Here is a 20,593-nt window from a genome sequence, read left to right as displayed (position 1 = left end):
TCTTAAAAAAATATTCACAAGATTACTACCTCGGTTCTCTTCTGAAATATTCATCCGAATAGCTACTACCTCCGCTAACTTCTGAAATATCCATCCGATTACTATCTACACTCACTTCTGAAATATTCATCCGATTACTACCTCCGCACTATTCTGAAATATTCATCCGATTACTATCTCCGCTCTTTTCTGAAATATTCATCCGAATAGCTACTACCTCCGCTAACTTCTGAAATATGCATCCGATTACTATCTACACTCACTTCTGAAATATTCATCCGATTACTACCTCCGCACTATTCTGAAATATTCATCCGATTACTATCTCCGCTCTTTTCTGAAATATTCATCCGAATAGCTACTACCTCCGCTAACTTCTGAAATATGCATCCGATTACTATCTACACTCACTTCTGAAATATTAATCCGATTACTACCTCCGCACTATTCTGAAATATTCATCCGATTACTATCTCCGCTCTCTTCTGAAATATTCATCCGAATAGCTACTACCTCGGCTAACTTCTGAAATATCCATCCGATTATTATCTACACTCACTTCTGAAATATTCATCCGATTACTACCTCCGCACTATTCTGAAATATTCATCCGATTACTATCTCCGCTCTTTTCTGAAATATTCATCCGAATAGCTACTACCTCCGCTAACTTCTGAAATATGCATCCGATTACTATCTACACTCACTTCTGAAATATTCATCCGATTACTACCTCCGCACTATTCTGAAATATTCATCCGATTACAATCTCCGCTCTTTTCTGAAATATTCATCCGAATAGCTACTACCTCCGCTAACTTCTGAAATATGCATTCGATTACTATCTACACTCACTTCTGAAATATTCATCCGATTACTACCTCCGCACTATTCTGAAATATTCATCCGATTACTATCTCCGCTCTCTTCTGAAATATTCATCCGAATAGCTACTACCTCCGCTAACTTCTGAAATATCCATCCGATTACTATCTACACTCACTTCTGAAATATTCATCCGATTACTATCTCCGCTCTCATCTGAAATATTCATCCGAATACTACCTCCGCTAACTTATGAAATATCCATCCGATTACTATCTACACTCACTTCTGAAATATTCATCCGATTACTACCTCCGCTCTATTCTGAAATATTCATCCGATTACTATCCCCGCTCTCTTCTGAAATATTCATCCGATTACTACCTCTGCTCTATTCACCCTATTATATTTTCCATCTGAAATATATAGAACTTTTGTACTCTTCATCTGTAATACTCAGCTAAATTACCAAGTCGCATTTCTAAAATTGCTCCCCCCTGCAATACTAACTGATTACTACCTTCAGTCCGAAATATTCCAGCTTACTGTTTCCAACAGAAAATAATACATAACTTACAGCCGTCGGAAATATCAAATTTATTACTAACTACCCCTCCCCAAAGGAACATTATGACGATTAGTACCATCTTTTTGAAAAGAAAAAAAAACTTTGTTGGATGTTACCTACTTAACTCATGTGATAACCACAGTTAAAAACGTGGAGTAAACGAAAAGAGAAGTGAGAGAGGAATTCAGTTCAATCCTTTTAAAAACGGAACAGAGTCCAACGACTCCTTCGTTCCTACGCGCAGAATATTGCAAAACAAGCGGTCTGGCTACTAGCCATACTCGGCTCGCACTTCTAAACTACCATTTCCTGAGTTGCACAGGAAACAGTCTTCCCACGACAGTTTGCGGGCAGTCGTTACGTCACTGCGAAACGAGTCTTCCGTCATTTTTTTTCGCGTTAGTTACATTATGTCATTTTGTCTATTTATAATCAGCCACCCACTTTCCACTTCCATTTTCTCGAGAATGATTATGAGTATTAAGGAAGTTTCCTGTATTGTACAGCGTATTAAATGAGTTCAGAACATTCGACGGAAATGTCTCTGAGTTGTACCCGCAAGACATATAGAAGAAGATAGTTGCAGTTGTGGGAAAATGTTTAGGTGTGAACAGGGTGGATAAAAATGATTTTTTTTTTTAAAAATCATTTTCGATTATTATTTTATTTAAATAGGACTTTTTTTAAATTGATTTTTTGATTTTTTTTAAAAACATGCTTATAAATACTTGGATTGTTTTTGTCACCATACACATAGATGTATGTTTTTTTTATAAAAAGTCTTTTCTAAGCTGCTCGTCAAGTCAACCTTGCAGCAGGTTTTCGCATATGTAGTTCCAAACGTGCGCGCAAGAACATAGTTCCACTGAGACGGGTTCTATTCCGACACAACTGCATACTTGCAAGAAAACAGTTATTTAATTTGTAATATACAGACAAAATAGTACATCCATTAGCAGGTATGGACTTAATTGGTTGCAATCACTGTGCAGACGAACTTAGAACCGTAGATTCGCCAACTGCAATGTGTAGTGCGTTGAAGAGACACTGAAACTTTAGAGCGAGTCGAGCGAGACTGAATGCGTTGCAGAACGCGTGGAATCGGCGATACCAGTGTTGCACATCCCACTCTTTTAACCCTATGTTTATTGTAGAGCGGCGAGAATGGCTGAATCTACTGTTCAGCGCGCGGTTTTACCCGAATGTTATTTTGGACTTCGTCCGAAGGGAAATTTTCTTCAAAGACAAGCAAGTTGTTTTGAATGCATAATCCTCCTTGCGGCAACAAGATCAAAGTAAAACAGGGCGTGAGGTGATTTGCCGTCAATGTGCGCACGAATTGTATCACGGGTGTTGAATGATTTGCTGTTTGAGTTTAGCAAGAGGAAACGATTGTTTGTTTTTTGACGACAAAAGAATCTCCGCGGTATTAAAAGATATCGCAGTGAGAAGAAACATGTTTATTATTTGGACGAGACGTCCTTCAACTCGGTGGGTGGGGGAAGGGGGAATAAAACATGGAAGAATACCAGCATGCAAAACCACGCCAGGGCTGAAGAAACCAACGATGAGGGGAAGGGGGAGGCTTATTGTTTCACCCACTGGCGGCAATGAAAGCTTTGTTGAAGGTGCATATTTACTGTTCCGCGCAAAGAAAGGGAAGGGTGATTATCCGCAAGAAATGGACAGACCAAGATTTGAATCCTGGTTTAGTGAAGTGATTCATAAATTGAAACCAGAGTAATAGCGACAGACAATGCACCTGATTGTATATATCACCAATAACAAATCATGTTTTTTTGGTGGTATAACTTGAATTGCGTGTGTCTTACAGGAACGGATGTATTGCGGACGAAGCAACCACGTTTTTCATAAATGTATTTCTTTCTAAACCAAAAAAAAAAAAATTGTCATTAAATTCAAGAGGGCCTATCGTTGTTTACTTTTATCTTTGTTCATTTTTATTTTTGCGTGCTCGAAATATACACACACGCTCTCATGTTTCGAAGATATTTCGCATTTATATTAAGTAATGACACATTTATTAAATAATCTATGCGCAGAAAGTACTTTTAAAATTTTATGTTTCAGGAGACAAAGAGAAGCAAAAATACATTCCACTTGACATGCATGCGGGTTTTGATGTGTTGTGCGGTTGGCAATACTGTGGATTTTCTCAGTGTCTGCGATGTAAGCAGCTCGGCGGTTGAGGAAAGACTGGCACGGAAGATTCTGAGCTCAGTTCTCGCGCGGATTGATACATAAAACCTGCTGCAAGGTTGACTTGACGAGCGGCTTAGTAAACAGCCCTGTAAAATATTTGGACAGTTTGATTAAACCAAATAAAAAAATATATGTAAATAAACATTTTTCTGTTCCTGATACAGTAGCTATATATGAACCTACTATGGAAATATTGGTTGAGTGTTTTAATGAAGCTATAATAATCTCAGTAACATTTCTTCCAGTGAAAATAAAACATTCTGGGTCCACTGTATTATTGTAACTTAAAATATTCTTATAGTCTTTGTAGCTTTTGCGAACCATCATTTTTTGAATGATGGTTGGCAAAATATCCGCTGCCATGTTTATTTACAGTTTAATGATGACACTATTTATGGTTTAACATGATTAGTATATTGTTTATTATTGTACACAAAATGTTTGCTATGTTTTCCTATAAAAATTTTTGATTTTTAAATCAAGATAAATTTAAGTATGTTTATAATGTACATGAGTGAATCAAATATAAACGGGAATTTATTTCTTACTTGCAGGGAAAGTGTGATGGAGTCCTGTGGCCTTGAGGTGATGATAGTGGGTGTATCTGGAGTCTGTTCCTTCCCTGGAGTCCTTGTCAACTTTTAACATCAGTCAGCAGCACGATGAGTGAGCAGAAGGTACACCCCTCCATTGCGCAACGCATCATTATCAAATTTCTTACAAACGAGGGGGTAAAACCAAGTGAAATTTTGACCAGACTTCGAGCACAGTTTGGTGAGTCCACCCTTTCAAAGACCCGTGTGTATGAATGGCACATGTTTTTGGGAGGAGTGACGGAAAAAAGAAGAGACCGGGCCAGTTAAGGCCAAAAGCCACGCATCAGCTGGGAAGATTCTTGCCACAGTTTTTTGGGTATTTCAGAGGTGTCATTTTTATTGATTATCTTCATGAAAGAAGAACAGTAAATGCTGCTTACTATTGTCAACTCCTGGAAAGTGTTAAGGCTGCTTATCGGACCAAACGACGTGGTACACCCGTCAGAAGTGTTCTGCTGCTTCATGACAACGCCAGACCTCACACAGCTGGTGCAACACGTGACAAACTGGACGAAATTCATTGGACACCACTTGAATATCCTCCATATAGTCCAAACTTATCCCCTTGTAATTATCACTTGTTTGGACCCCTGAAAGAAGCACTCGGAGGTAAGCGTTTTCAGGATGACGCAGAAGTCGAAGAGTTCGTGTGCAACTGGCTGCACACACGACCGAGAACTTTCTGGGACAAAGCGATTACCAAACTCCCTATCCGCTGGCAAAAGTGCATTTCAGTTCAAGGGAGCTATGTAGAAAAGGAATTACTTTGTTTTGTATTTTGTTTCAATAAATTATGAAAAATAAATTCCCGTTTATGTTTGATTCATCCTAGTATATATTACATTTCCTTTCGTATGAGCTTCACCCCCATCAGTACATATATTTTGTTTCCTTTCTTTTCCTTTCTTAGATCCTAATAAACACCATTAAATGATTACGAGAATAATGGACTTTCACCAAAAGTGATTCTATAAATTATTTAAATCTTGATTTAAATCCATCCACCTTACTTTGGGTGTGAGGAAGGTGACCCATATCGGAATATTTCAATTAAATGAGCACAAAATAAAACACACCCGAAGTAAAAGAGTCCTACTTAGCAGAGAACTGGCTGGATGATTTTTCATGGCTTGTTGATGGTGGGGTGACGTTACCTTGGCTCTATATGTCTTGTCCCTCTCATTGGCGTTGTTTGTTGTTCAATCTCTGCAACTATCATTTAAGATAGTTGTCTTCTTCTGGTTGTTTTGTGAGCTCAGTAGAATTTTTAACAGTGAGGCCACATTTTCATTTGCAACAACTGACTTTAAACTGTGCATTGTCTTCAGAAAATTAATCACAACCTACGTTACCTTCTCCCGTCATTTGCGATTCAATTACCCGTGCAAAGATAGTATTAAACATTGGTCAGGTTTTCATTGTAAATATTGTAAAAATTGACATGAACGAAAAATACAAGCTTTAGCTTTTTCAGAGCTTAAGTTACTTAATCACGGATGAATCTATCTTCTTATATTATTATAGCCTATATATAAAAATGGATGTATGTGTTAGTGGGTGTGTATATTTGTTTGTTCCGGCATAACTCTCGAACGCCTGCAGCAATTTCAACCAAACTTGGTACACGTATCACTTTCAATCTGAAAAGAATAGTATTGGGGTAAGACACCCCTGGCAACCCTAGGGGTGGGGTGGGAAGGGGTGATATGTAAAAATAATCCAAAACGACCGATATTAAATTCCGCACAGACAGACATCCGTGACTCTATGCAATCCCGCACAACGATAGTGTTTCTCTTGTTGTCTAACATTCAGGCTGTGTTGCGAAAACGACCGATATTAGTGTGGAATCCATAGTTTTCGTGACACTCCCAATGCGGTTCAACTTCAAGTTGATTACCTATCGGCATGGGGGGTATGAGGGGGTGAAAAATAAAATACGACAAATGACCTACATTAGTGTCGAATCCATAGTTTTCGGAGACGCTAAGCTAATTGGTGACATTCACGATCACATTTAAGATTAGTTACATTTTACACTATAGTTAGAATTCATTATTTTCCTGTCTAATACAAGATTGGGATAAATAAATACCCGGGCCACGCCGGGTAATCAGCTAATAATAAAAAAATCTAGGAGTCAAGTTAGTGAAAGAATGCATGAACAAGGCACTGTTCTCCTGAAGGAAGTATCTACTAACCTCAACTGTGGATAATCTAAAATAAACTATTGCTGTGCTCTCTGAATCCACCTGTGGGTAAAGCTAATCAAAAATGATACAAAAACATACTTTTCGCAGTTGAAGCGTTATTTTGACTAAAAGCCGAAATAGACAAATATAAGTACTACAGAATTTACATACAATGATTGTTATCTTGAAACCTACATCTGTACTGAAAGCATACGAATTTGATCACAGAAACAAAATATACGTTCAAGGCAATATCCAAACTCAATGATAATAAGCCAAAAACATCAATCTTCACGTCGCACACAAGATATCTGTGTTTGCAGCAGACAAAAGCCTCAAGAACTTAAATCTGAATTCAATCTGGAGGAATCTCACGAATATACATGAAATCTCCAAACAAAAGAGATTACAGACCGAAAGCTGAAGAGCGACCAATCAAAAGGCGTCTTTCCTTGTTCAACTTGTAACAGGCTCTTGAAAGAATTGACTCCATAATTCATAAGCCACAACGAAGAGAATGAAGGGAGCGTAGGCTTTGATCAACCGATTTAGCAGTCTCGAAATCCAGAAAATCTCCCACAATACTTTGCTGTAAAAACCAAGCAATTTTCCCCCTCCGTGACTTCTTGTCAGACTCTGTATAGTCATCAACGGAGAACATCCTCGGATTGAATATTTTATGCTAATCCTGCACGGAAACCAAATTCAAGAGGGCTGGAGAGGCTAGACATCCCCAGCTATCGAAATCGTGAAGATATTTATCTTCGGTACCTTGCAATCTGCAGCATCCACAGAGGAGCAGAAACAATCTGATCAGGGAGGGGGAAAATCCACACAAGAACCTCGCTCCGTCATTACATGCCTGGATCTCCGGCGCCAGAAATATTTTATCAAACGCGCCCCAAAGAAGAAGAAGAAACGAGAACAGAGATTTTCCTGTGGGTGACTGATTCAAATGGATGCTGGACCTGGCGCGTCTCCATGGCAACGAACGCTTACGAGTGCGTGTGGTCGAGAGGGAGCTCGGTGACTGATGGTCAAGGCCTGACGGATGGTGACAGGTCGGAACCGAGACTCACGTTTCCCCTGTCACCGACAGCCGCGGGTCTTGGGCCCGAGTGGTCTTTGGGTCGAATCTGGAGGACGACGGCTGTCTGTGGCAAATAGACCGGACCAGTCTGAGCGTCTTTCAAAATAATTGCTTTTGTTCCTCTAGGATATCGCCTTGATCTCACGTTGAACCGCAAATACCGTATGTAACAAGTAGTGTTGGTGATATTTGTGGTAGTCGGCTGTGTAAACGATGTAACTAAACAACCAAATCTGATTTCCTGTAAACGTATGTGGCGTACAATTCAGATCCCTTGAACATGAAGACTCTTCGAACTCGAAAGGTACACGAAAAATGTTCGAATTACCCAAAATTCGAATTAACAATAGCATCACGTCATTAAAGATGATTTCTCTTCGAATTACCGAGTACTTCGAATTATCCTAGTTCGAATTAAAGAGATGAAGATGATGATCATCATCATCTCTTATATGACGGTTGGTATTAAGAGTACCGTTACCTTGGCGTTGGCTACAATCTTCTTTGTTGCTTGTCGCGGCGTTCTGTAACTGACAGTCTGTAAGTATCACTCGATTCCGGTCAGGGTTGCTGGTCCTGAAAAGGGGCAACTTCGTGATCCTGAAAAGGGCCCACATAGTGATCCTGAAAAGGACCGAATTTTTACTGTTAGGCTATGATGAAGTTTGTTCTGCAGCTATGAGAACTGAGTCGGGGTGAGTCCACTGTGTGTGTGAGTGTGTACACACACACACACACACACACACACACACACACACACACACACACACATATATATATATATATATATATATATATATATATATATATATATACATACTATATATAAGATTGCATGCCACAACAGGCGTTTGAGGGACAAGGTCTTCCAAGCGGCTTTTTCAATGGGTGACCCGCGGTCAGCGCATCGAGTCCCATTGCCGCTGTTTTATGGCTTTCGAGACCTGAGCTCACTACGTCTCATTTTCAAGCAGCTCCCTCACGGTGATGGATCAACACTGAAATTACACAGGTCCCCACCGGGAATTAAATCCACCACTTCTTGCGCTAAAGGCGGGAGCGATAACCATTCGGCTACGGGAGAGCGTAACATGAAGACAAGCCAATAAAATTTTCGGTGTAAGAAACACAAAGGAAATTTTCAAATTAGATTTTCTAATACTCTCAACACGCAAAAACTACCGGTATTTTGGTACTAAATACACGTTTTTACAACATTAATTCATGCTACTTTCTTTTACACCTACAATGCTACTGCAACCAATAAGGTATGCTGCTTCTATACATGTGTTCAGTGAAGACCTGCTACAAACAGTAAATAAATCTTAGGCAATACAGGCCAAGTTATGTACAGAAGCACAGGAGTTCGAAAAGATAATTGAAACTAGTCATTCTTCCACATAATAGCCAAACTGTAATGAACTCGTGACAAAGATAAGGAAGTGAACATATGCTTACATCAATGGATTATTCGCAATTTCAACCCAAGGACGTTAGAGACAACAGCATACAGAAACTTCTTTCAGTATTAAAAGTGGTATGAATACTTCATGCAAAATTGCCAAGAGATATAATTTCCATTTTTAATCTTGCTTGTTAGGCATTTTTATTCATTTATTACTCTCTGTAGCTTACGCTACTTCTATACATTGACGACTGTGGTTGAGTGCAGGAATTCCAATGTCTGCATTCCAAGCAGAAGGCAATGCATAACCTAATTAAGTTACACTTGTCTTCCCACCGCGGAAAACTATTTAAAAAAAAGTTTTATGAATCTTCAGACTGCACGTGATTCCCCCTTTTTTGGAATATTTTTCATGTTCCTTCGCCCTCTGTCATTTTCATTTTTGTTGGCCCTGAAATGGTGCTATTTTTATACACCTAGAGAAGGTGACCTTTATATATATATGTATATATATTTCCCTCTCCTGATTTAACCCTGACTTCGCACACTTCAGCATTTTTTTTCCTCTCCTGTTTTTAACTCTGACTTTGCACACTTCAATATTTGTTTCCCTCCGCTGTTCTTCCTCTCTAGCCAATTTTTTGATCTCTTGCAACGTGGTGCCGCCTGGCGGCAACCAGGAGCATCTAGCGTGGCGCACTTGTTTGTTTTATTGCGGGGAGGCCCAGACCGAGAAACCGCATTAGCTTGGCTAGCTTTGTTCCAGCCGAGAGTGGCAAAGCCAAGTGGCTCCCCAACATGCACACAAGAGCCTGGCCACAGGGGTGAATAAAGTACATACACACACGCACGCACAGAGAGCGCGTACGAACAATGCAAGTGCCTTCCAAACATTGTGCGACCGTAAAAAAAAAAAGTGGGTGGGGGACTTCTCGTGGCAACTTTTACGTCACGACGCCAAGTATTGCGTCCGAGCGAACCTCCACTCCAAATGGCATCGTGCTGCAACAGCTTTGTCAATAGGAGTGGACTATGTTTTGTTTTCGCAGGAGTCGACGTTACATTTCCTCCCCTCCCCCCTTCCAACAGCTCCTCTTTTCAGTGCTTCTGAGAACTGTGATGGCGAATTCACACAGAACCTTGTCCCTCTAGTCTCTTCTGTTCTCCTTTACGTCAAAGGACATTCGGCAATTTGTCATACCTTACAGATAAAACTTTTACGACCATTGCACGCTACAGAGAAGGAGCTTACTTTCTTTTTTTGTGACCTTTACAAGGCATATTTAATTAGTTCTCCCTTTCTAAAGTATTTTCTCTGTTGCTCATTTAATAGAAGAAACTACCCTTGTGAACAAGGACGTATTTAGGGGGGGGGGTCAGGGGTCCGGACCCCCTCGAAAGACTTACAAAGTACTAAATTAAATAATGAAAATATGCTTTCTTTAACATTTGTTGTATAATCGAGGGGTTTTTATATCAACTTATTTCAAGGCAGTAAGCATTTAGATTTTGTAATTGCTTTATTTAACATTAATTTGATGTGTGTGTGTGTGTCTAAACAAAAGCTAACATAGTACAATCACTCCTTTGGTGCATAACATAACTATTTTATTGGGAGACTCTTGAGACTAAACTATTCTACCGCACTGTCAGGGACGTATTTAGGTGAGAGGCCCAAGGGTCCGGACACCCGTTCCCCTGAAAGACTGAGCAAGTGCTAACATTAGCTAAACAATGAAAATATACGTGTTTTGCATTTGCTGTATAACCGAGGGTCATTTATTTCCGCCGAACTTTGAATGACAGTACCAAAGATATTAATCTGAAACTAATTTTCGTCAACTGGATCTAACATTCTTTCTTGTTATTTAATAAATATTCAATTACAGTAAAACCTCTTTATTCGGACTAATGGGGGGGGGGGATATTGACCGGTTTAACGAAAGTCCGGATTAACTGAAATTACCTAAAAGAACAGTAGAAAGTGCATTAAAACTCCGTTTAAGCAACAACACACGTTTATTATGGTGTATTTAAAGGGCATAGACCTAAATACACTATACAGTACAGTACGAAGTCTGCGGGAAACAGAATTTAATCAGTGGTTGACTGCCTTTTCTTTGGGAAGTTCTCTTGTTGACTTCTAGCCACATTTAAAACTTACATTCTGATTTTTTTGCCTGTCCAGATTAAGCGAAGTCCGGCTTATCGGGAGCCGGATTAACGAAGTTTTACTGTATTTATCTATTTGGCACTGATATCCTTGCCAGGGCAGTTGCTTTCATACAAATTTTAGCGCTCTTAACTACATGCTAGATGAATACATGCTTCTATATCTCAATTCTTATACCGTCCCTTTACCTATTAATGTGATAATAGCAATACTATATTAATTTAATATTTATTAATTAATATTATTTTAATTTAATATAATTATGATTATTTTAACTGCAATGTTATTATTATTATATCCGAGAAACTTGATTCGCCGCCACCCCTCCCCCCAAATAAATTTCTAAATACGTGCCTGCAGTTGACACTTGTAAAGTCGTATATATCTTTTACGGCACATCGCTTGCATTGAAAATATAAATGATGAATATTCTTTATCTTCTTGTGGATTCAAAACGCGAGGTTTCTGTGAACGTGTCGCGTAATTCGAAAGTGTTCTAAAGACAATTACCAGCGTACTGACAAAGGGGATTATTTGTTATTATTTATTTCACATGTTCAATATTGTTCGAAATGTACACGAAGTCATGGTAAGTTCGCAATGGGGCTGGTTAGGCAAAGCTAATTGTAGGTGGAATTAAATACATAGAGAATTCGATGGTGGGCGTGTTGATATTATGTTAATTTGCGAGTTTAATTTGATTTTAACCTGAGAAATTATATCTGAAAAGGATAGCGAAGTAGCCGATGCTGTAAAAGATGATCATCGACAGCAGAAAAGACAGAAAAAAAATAGTGCGTAGTTACAGATCTGTTGAACTCTCAAGCCTAACTATTGCCTATTTTGGGGGGGGGGGAGCAGGAAAAGGTATTTAAAGTACTTGTCTTGACTCATTCCCACCCAACAGGTCGGTAGGTGCCGGGGCTTGCCCCGAGTTGATACCTTCCCGGAGATGAGGCCTGCTCGAAAAGGTATTTAAAGTTAAAAGTAAAAACTTAAAAGTTGCGGAGTATGTTTACGTCACGTACAATTTTCACAATTTAAGTGCTTATTGTTGTGAATATTTCGGTGAAAATAACAGTTGAATAGCCACTCTATCGCTCTCCAAAGTAAAGCTTAGGGCAACCAAATGACAAACGAAATTCCCTAAGGCGTGTTGTGTTGGCGGCGCCACCGGAAAAGTTTAGCAGTAAACAGTCCCATTGGTGTGATCTCTCCTCGAGCTAAGCGGCGCATTTTTCTAGCGGTTTCACTTCATTCCAACTATTTCACACTGTCAGTTAGAATTTTTAAAAACTTAGGTTGGGAGCTGATCACCATAAATTACATGTGTGTGTATGAAAACAATGTTTTGGCTTCAAAAAATGTCCACAGGATAACGATATAGAAAGTGCATCAACAAAGCTGGCTTAAAAACAAGTTTCTGATAGGGTGTCCTCTTTGTTGAGTAAATTCTTGAGATAAAATCGTCATTCTCGTGCGGTATTCTATTCTTATCAAATTATTATGACTCTGAAATTGTAAGTACATTGAGATTATCTGCACTGAAAAGAAAATAGGAGTGTTGATGGGCGAGTTTCTCTCATCCGAGGTTTTGTAAGATAAATAACTCGGAATTTACTCCTTTTGCGGAAGGTTATCCGTTCTCATTCTGGGGTAAGCGGATACGCTAAGGGAATACATGCTCTGGTGAAATAAAATTTGTCAATATTTCTTTTTTAAATATTTATCTACATAAAAACAATGTTTGTTGATTTCTCGCTATTCTGAATACGTATTAGATTATCAGCATATAATATTTTCTTTTGAACTAGTAGAAGAAAAAGACGTTTAGTCGAACCAAATATACGTTTTGTGTTTGCAACATTTTGACTCGCAGTTGGAAACTGCACCTTGCTTATTCCTTACTTTTGGCTTTGATTGATTGAATTATATTCTATCCCGAAATCAGTGGAGCAAGCCGTGCATAGCGGCAGAGAAGGAGAGGAAATCGAGTGGGCAGAGCAAAGCATTACATGCTGCTGCGAAGGCTGGTAACTGGAGTCGTTTTTCCTCTCACGTGTTCATTGGTAAAACCGTCTCGCGTCACTACTTGCATAGAGACTTGTTTTGTTTTTTTCGCTTGCTCTAGACATACCCGGGGCAGAATATAGTTTATTTTACGTCGCTTGTCTTCCAATTTTCGCTAATCGCTACGATGAAGATGAATGATGATAACAGAACAGACAGAAAGAACACCAATGCCCAGGGTGGAAATTGAACCTGGGACCTCTGGCGTTGTAGCGCGCTGTGCTGACTATTCTGCCACGAAGGTCGGCCAGGGTATAATACAACCAAAAGCCATATTTTAAAATCATGTTCAACAGGGCAGAAAGTTCAATAGGTCCTTGAAAAAAAATATATATATATATTGCCAGCCAACCTGCCGTTTAAACAAATGTACAAATTGTCAAGCACCTTTTTCAATGAGCGACGACTGATGATATGTAAACACACACCTCCCCTCCCGACACCGGCCTGTTCACCACGGCCGTTAGAGAGCCGTCAGAGCAATGTCGCTCTGAGCCAAACACGGCCCATTATAGGTCCCGCCGAGAGCGAGGGATAATTTATATGGCCTCCGCTTTGCCTTTTATTACACGAGCAGTGTAACATCCACCTGCACACCGACGCTGAAAACAATCTGGACCCTGTTGTCGATGCTGGTCCACAAAATCTACCACAATTTTTCTTTTACTGCACATTTTCTTGCTCGAGGGTAGAAACTTCGCGAGAGGAAACAATAGCTTAGTAAAGAAAAAATATGGGTGCAAATATTTGTTCTGCAATAAAAAAATACTGGCAGACCGGGAAGAATCGGTGTGGTTTGCCAGTGCTTGTGGATATTGTGGAGAGAGAGAGAGAGAGAGAGAGAGAGAGAGAGATCTAAACGGGGTAGAAGATTCAGGTTGGTCTATTTACGCTCTGGACGAGGGATACAGTTTTCCTCATTAAGGACGAGGAGCCGATCGAGAGGGAGATAGAAACCTGGACTTTTACATGAAAACTTATGATACAGTGTAACCCCGATTATACGTTCGCAGATTTTAAATTTACAGCACTACAACATGAATTCTTCATGGTCCCAATGCAGCAAAGTGTAAAACATTTCCAGGATTTTATACTGTCTCGCCCTTTGGTAGCCCTGAAACGTAGAATTGAGGTTCTACTATTATTATCTTCAATGCTCTACGAGCATGCTACTAGATACACGATATGAACTCAAACAAAGGCATTTATGATAGCAACAAGAAGGTGCTGCCCTCTGTGAACCCTGAAATAAATTGGGTGTAACAACGTTCCTGTGTAACTTTTAGCACCGGTCTCCCCTAATTGTCCGTGAAAGGTTTTTGAAAAATTGGTGCAATTAAACGATTGAGAAACATGATGCATTGAGTGAAGGACAAACTCCCAGAGGATTTCTTTATTCCGTTGCAACGGCGTAGTTGTGAAAACAGCCGACAGAGGCGGCACTGCCATAGATGCAGTCACGGCGAAAACTGAGATGGAGAAAGCGCTTTTGGTGCTTCGGTTTGCCACCAAGCTCACCGGACTTGATATCCCATGCGAGTTCTTCTTGTGGGATTACCCCTACCACAGATCCATGACATAGAATCACAGTTGCCATTAGTACAGGCACTTCTGATATGCAGGTCGAGTGCGAGCAGAAATGGAGTACAGCCTAGATGCCTGCCGTGTGAAGAAAGAAGAAAAAAGTGGAGATACGGACCGTAACAGTCTCGTTAGAATGCAGTCGGGCAATTTCTAGCGAACGCAATATGAGTTGTTGCCTTAGCCGAAGAGTATAAAACGTACTTGACAATTCCAAAAGACATAGCCGTGTCTTTGTGAGAAATGACCACAATTCTAACAGTTAGGAAGCGTTCACACTAAGGCGACACGCGACACAGGAGTTTCATACCTAAGTGACAAGCGACAATGGCGCCTCCAATGTGTAAAAGAATCATTCACTGCGCATGCACGACCATCAGACCGAGGCAACACGTTGGACGATATTGAGACAATGACCCAGTCCGAGCAAAACGCAAGTGACAAGCGATATGTGCAGCTTGTTGTGTGATTTCGGTATGAAAATTTGGTTTGCAAGTGTCTGAAATATATGCCTATACATTGCGCATACAACCCGGAATGAACACTGACGCACTTGCTACTATTTGGAAAAGAAGCAAAAGGCTGCGAACATTTCCTTTTGTGTCTCACTGCTGCAGAAAGAGAGAGAGGAAAGAAGCAAAACACAGCCGATTCGTCCATGACCCACCAACCTTTTGAAGATTTGTCAACGGGACAGGCTTGAAAGTCGCACGCTGACCTCTTGGTTCATTTATCTGAACACCGTTCGTTTCTCACCAAGGAGAAAAATAGCATCAGGCAGATGGATTTAACTCCCACTCGAGGATGTAATCCTGCTCCTCCTTTAATTTCCTTTCTCATCAATTAGATTTTAAGCAACTAAACAAAACATCACGACCTGTTGTACTAGATAGACGGAAATGTGGAATGATATTTTGGGATTTCATATACATCTGGATTTCGTTGAATGAATTCTACGGATTTGATGTCACCGGCAAGTTTGTCCACAGTTACTTTCGTAAAAACAAATCGAGGCGAGAACCAGGCAACGTTTAGAGGTAGAGACGATACACAGTCTTACTCCAACGGGAACTTTGATTTAGCAGGTTCTCTCTCACGATCCGCAAGAGGTTCACCTACAAAACCATGAAAAATCTCCTTGTCTTACACCCACCCACACATTCTGAGAGAGAGATTTGCGATGTGTGACATGCCCGCCATCCCATTTAAAAAAAACTGAAGTTGAATCCAAGATGGCGGAGTTCTAGGTGGCCGCCATGTTGATCACATACTCTATTAGTTCTTCCCTTTTGCTGCATCATGTATCGGGGTATATTTTTTGTGTTTCAGTGTTTCTCCATTCATATTTGTTTTAAATGGGTGTTTCCATACTTATGAACCACCTTGTACAATCATATATAAAATGGAAACACCCATTTAAAACAAATTTGAATGGAGAAACAATGAAACACAAATATATACCCCGATACATGATGCAGCGAAAGGGAAAAAAACAATAGAGTATGAGATCAACATGGCGGCCACTTAGAACTCCGCCATCTTGGATTCAACTTCAGTTTTTTTAAAAAAAAAATGGGATGGCGGGCTGTGACATAATCGCAAAACAGACAGATCGCACGATCCTCAAACCTTCATTTCATTGTTTCCCACTCGTTCGGGCTACGATACACGCTGGTTGGAGTCTCCTGGGGGAACTTTTCTCCTTAGATCTCAGCCAGTGTATGGAACCGGTGGCCACCCACCATCGTCGGGAAATTAGGGAGCTACGAACGAGTAGCGGTAACCCTCTCATGAAATTCCTACAGCAACGACTGGGGGGTTCGTCGTGCTGACCACACGTCACCCCGTAAGTGTTTGTTTTATCGCCCATCTCTTCTGATACATGTGGGAGTGAGGCCAGCAGTCGGTAAGTAGGCACTGGCCCTAAAGGGTTGTTGCGCTACGGGTTATAAAGTAAAAGTGCTCCCCTGTACTTTGCATCACGTCATGAAGGGGGTGTGGAGTTAGGGGTCCACATTTTCTTGATCACGGCCGAAGGTGGGGGTGATGTGATCAGCAACACGCCTCTGAACGCCTGTACTCCCAAGAGTTTCCTCCAAGTACCCACTTTATACGACGTTGGGTGTACGCTGGATCCGTTTGAACAGATGGAAAAATTCAGGTTCTCCCCCGCCGGTATCGAACCCGGGTCTCTCGCAGTAGTCAGATGCCCTAACGACTTTAAGGAGCACCCTCTACACGGCAGCTTTCCCCAAACATAAAATTCATACATGTCAATTTCTTTCAATTGTCATTTTCATCAGGACAGACGAACACAAACATCCACGTCCGAGCCGGGATTCGAACCCGGGACCCCTGGCGTCGTAGCGCGCTGTGCTAACCATTCCGCCATGGAGGTCGACTTAACGACTGAGCTACCGCTATGGGTTGTTGTTATTATTATTATTAAATATTCATATGTCTATAACCTATGAAATTCAGGAAATAACTGTAAAACAATTCTGGGCCTTTAAAATGTAGACATCTTCAAAGAAAAGAGCTTCTCATAAAGCTGGGAAATCCGCCTTACAGTATAAGGAGATCTAAAATAGGCCTACTGTTAAAAAGAACTAGACATGGTCTTGTGTCTATACAATATAGAGGTCACTAATTTACCTTTGAAAAACCTAGCCGTATACTGGATTGTCCACGTACTTGAGGTGATCGGAATGTATTTTGGGTAAGTTACTGAAATAATAGTGGCACATTATTTACAGAGAGCTATGTTATCTCTTCTCAAATTACTACAGAGTATGCAAGATGCCATGATAGGATATTTGTAATTATATCCTTTTCCCTGCTCCACAATTTAGAAATTACGAAAATGTCTTTCTTACCTTCATGGAAAAGCCGTGCCGCAATCCAAGGCAGTCTGTTCCTAGAAGAGAGGAGGATAATATTAGATGCCTAAATCAACAAGAAAAGTGACACAAATGGCGTCTATCGCTGAACAAATATTCTGTTGACGCTTGACAAGGGTGGGATAAATGTTTAAACTAGGGAATGCTCAAACCATCATCGATAAGGGAAAACTATTTCCATAGCATGGATGCAGACGGTAAAGTGTCCTTGAGACGGAGTCGACTGGGCACTAGATAAGGGGACCATACACGATACTAGTTTTAGAACTTTTACCCATCATGAGCATGGTTCGTTGGAGGTTGAGTAACCAAGCCAAGTAGAACAATTCATAGTGATAAAGAAAATAATCTGTAGATTATCATGTTGAAGATACCAGTGGAGCTAGCCTATATGGGCACCAGAGGCGCCAATTTACATGGACCCGTGGGGCCTGAGCCCACGTAATAATTTATTGATATTATTATTATCATTATTGTTATATATTTTTTATAGTGATTCGTGATGAATTGCCTATTGAAATCAGTAAATAACATATTTTAGAAAAAAGGTAACATATTTTAGAAAAAACGGTAACTTTAAAGCAGATGATTTTAAAATATTAGTGCCCCTGTAACATACAGTAACTGAGAGAGAAGGCATTGACGTACATAAGGGCACAACAACCTAAAATGTAGGGAATTTATTTGACGTATGAGCTTTTGCATCTGTACATAACTCACAATAATAGTGGATTTCCTTTAGCCCCCCATCTTAAGTCTCCCCTTCCCCCCCTTGTTTAGTACGACTTCACAATTATCGTATTTTACTTCCTTTCACTACACTTTTACTATTATCACTAATTTATTAGTGGCTAGCCACTGAGCCAACTGTACATGAGAAAAATTAGCGATTCTGCCATGAAAGCAAAATTCCAAGACCCTTCAGTACATTCATTCTGGATTCATGTCTGATGTTATCATCCCACTATCGCACATAGGGCCATAAAAATGTTGCTGTAGTTCTCTTAATTCAGACTGGTGCATCTTGAAGATGTGTGAACAATAAGTTTACAAGGTCTGTAGAACACACCAGGTGCAGACTTCACATAAATAGGTGAGTAAGTCTTTGCTAATATTGGGATAAAATCTACAATTTGAATCAAATTTTACGGGAAGTACAAAGTATCCGTGACCCATTTATTTCACTGCTGTGCTTCAAAAAGTAGTCGCTAGATGGCAGGCATTCATAAAGTTTGTTATCGGTTAAAAAAGGATGGAAACCACTAAAAAAAATGGCTGAAAGGTGTCACTTAAAACATCAGAATTTAATTATTATTTTGTTCAAACCGAAGTAGTAGTAACTCCCGAAAATACCATGAACTTAACGGTGAAATTTTACAACAGTCAGTAACGATCGAAGGTGATATTATGGTTAACCCCTTAGTTTGCCAAGCGTGTGGAGTTTCTATATCTTTGTCCATGTCTTCTCTGCCGGAGCATCTAGTATATAGTAGATTACAAAGATTTGAAAAGTTTGAGTCCTAAACAATGAATGTTTTGATTCATCTATTTCAACAATTCATCATGCATCCCCAGAATCGTCTTAAACCTTAAGTGCGAGATCAAATATAATCAAAAATACAAATACTTTACTTCCACCTGTTCTTCTTTCTTTCAAAAAGTGCGTTACATTATGATTCAAAAAATCAGTACAGTGACGTAGCAAGGGTTGGGTGAAGTGGGCCACCTTCCGGATACTCGCGCTTGAACGGGCCTCACGTCCCTTGGGGTTCATACGAAAATTGTAATAAACAGAAGTGAGAAAAAAATGGGAAAGTTTATTTTTGTGGGCAATAAAAATTAATACATTCTGTTTTTATCTGGGTCTAAATTCTACTTTAACGTTATAATTTGAATTAATACGTCAAATCAGAGGCGTAACAAACAGGCGTGCGAGGCCCTAAGCCTAAGGGGGCCTCTAAAAAGGGAAAAAAATCTTGTATTTCTCATATAAAGCATTTACGCAAAAAATCACGATAACTTGCTTGGGCATTTTTACCCATTTTTTTATTATTTTCTTGAATAAAAAAAACTTTTCTTTTTTCCCTTCACGTTGCACTCCCGATGTTAATATGTCAACAATAAAGCACTTCCAACTACCATGAAGCCAGTGTGAGGCATTGCAAATGCTTGCGTTGTTTTCAACTCGAGGAGGGCATGGAATCATACTAATTTATAATTATATATTTATAATTATTATATTATATCTTATAATATTATCAGTTCTTCCTTCCTTCCTACAGATTCAGATTTCAGCTCCCGGAAAACAGAGAAAGACATTCATAGAGTGAGTGAAATTATTAAATACCATTTTCGTCAGTAATTTGTGGTTATTATTATTTAAATATGATAATCTGCTGACGTTTCCTTGATAATTTTGTATCGATTTACATTGACATTTCAGATTTAAAGAACAGATGGGGGCCTCGCGTTTTAATATCGCCCAGCGCCTTGCGATATGTTGCTACGCCACTGAATGAATGTACCACAAAATGGCCTTATTTTGTTGGCTGGGTGGGTGGATAGGCCATATTTATTTTCTCTTTTCAAATTTAGTTATTCAAGGAATATTATTTTGGAAAGATAACCGAACAAAAGTAAGTAAAATAAAGTTTTAAATGCACTTGAGACCATTTCGGCCAAGGAGCTCACGGTATCTTTTTTAAAGCAATCAAATAATCCTGCAGAAAATAGATTTTGTTGCCTTTTACACACGTAAATTACTAGAGGTAAAACAACATATAGAAAACAGAAAATTTAATTTTTCTTCATACAAGGTAACTCAACCGATGTTCTGGCTTGGTTTGTATGTATGGTAGTTACAGAGACCTTTAATTTTGTTGATTTATGGATGGATTTACTTTATTTTCCTTCACTCTGCTGTCACTTTTGGCTAATCGCGAAGATGAGGATGAGTGATGATACAATGAA

At 39.6% G+C, this 20,593-nt stretch overlaps 1 protein-coding gene across 1 annotated transcript in view; it reads right to left on the bottom strand.

Moving 5' to 3' along the window:
- LOC145999160 (uncharacterized) overlaps positions 1–17,640 on the bottom strand; it is a 134,925-nt gene extending 117,285 nt beyond the window's left edge. The window contains exon 1 of the mRNA XM_083136101.1: positions 17,600–17,640. The gene's annotated coding sequence lies outside the window, so the exon portion shown is untranslated. The remainder of the gene's footprint in view (positions 1–17,599) is intronic.
- Between the last annotated feature and the right edge of the window lie 2,953 nt (positions 17,641–20,593).

Source organism: Lepisma saccharinum, chromosome 1 (assembly GCF_977018435.1).
Source record: "Lepisma saccharinum chromosome 1, izLepSacc3.1, whole genome shotgun sequence".
Lineage (NCBI taxonomy): Eukaryota > Metazoa > Arthropoda > Insecta > Zygentoma > Lepismatidae > Lepisma > Lepisma saccharinum.
This window is presented reverse-complemented; position numbering and strand designations above follow the sequence as displayed.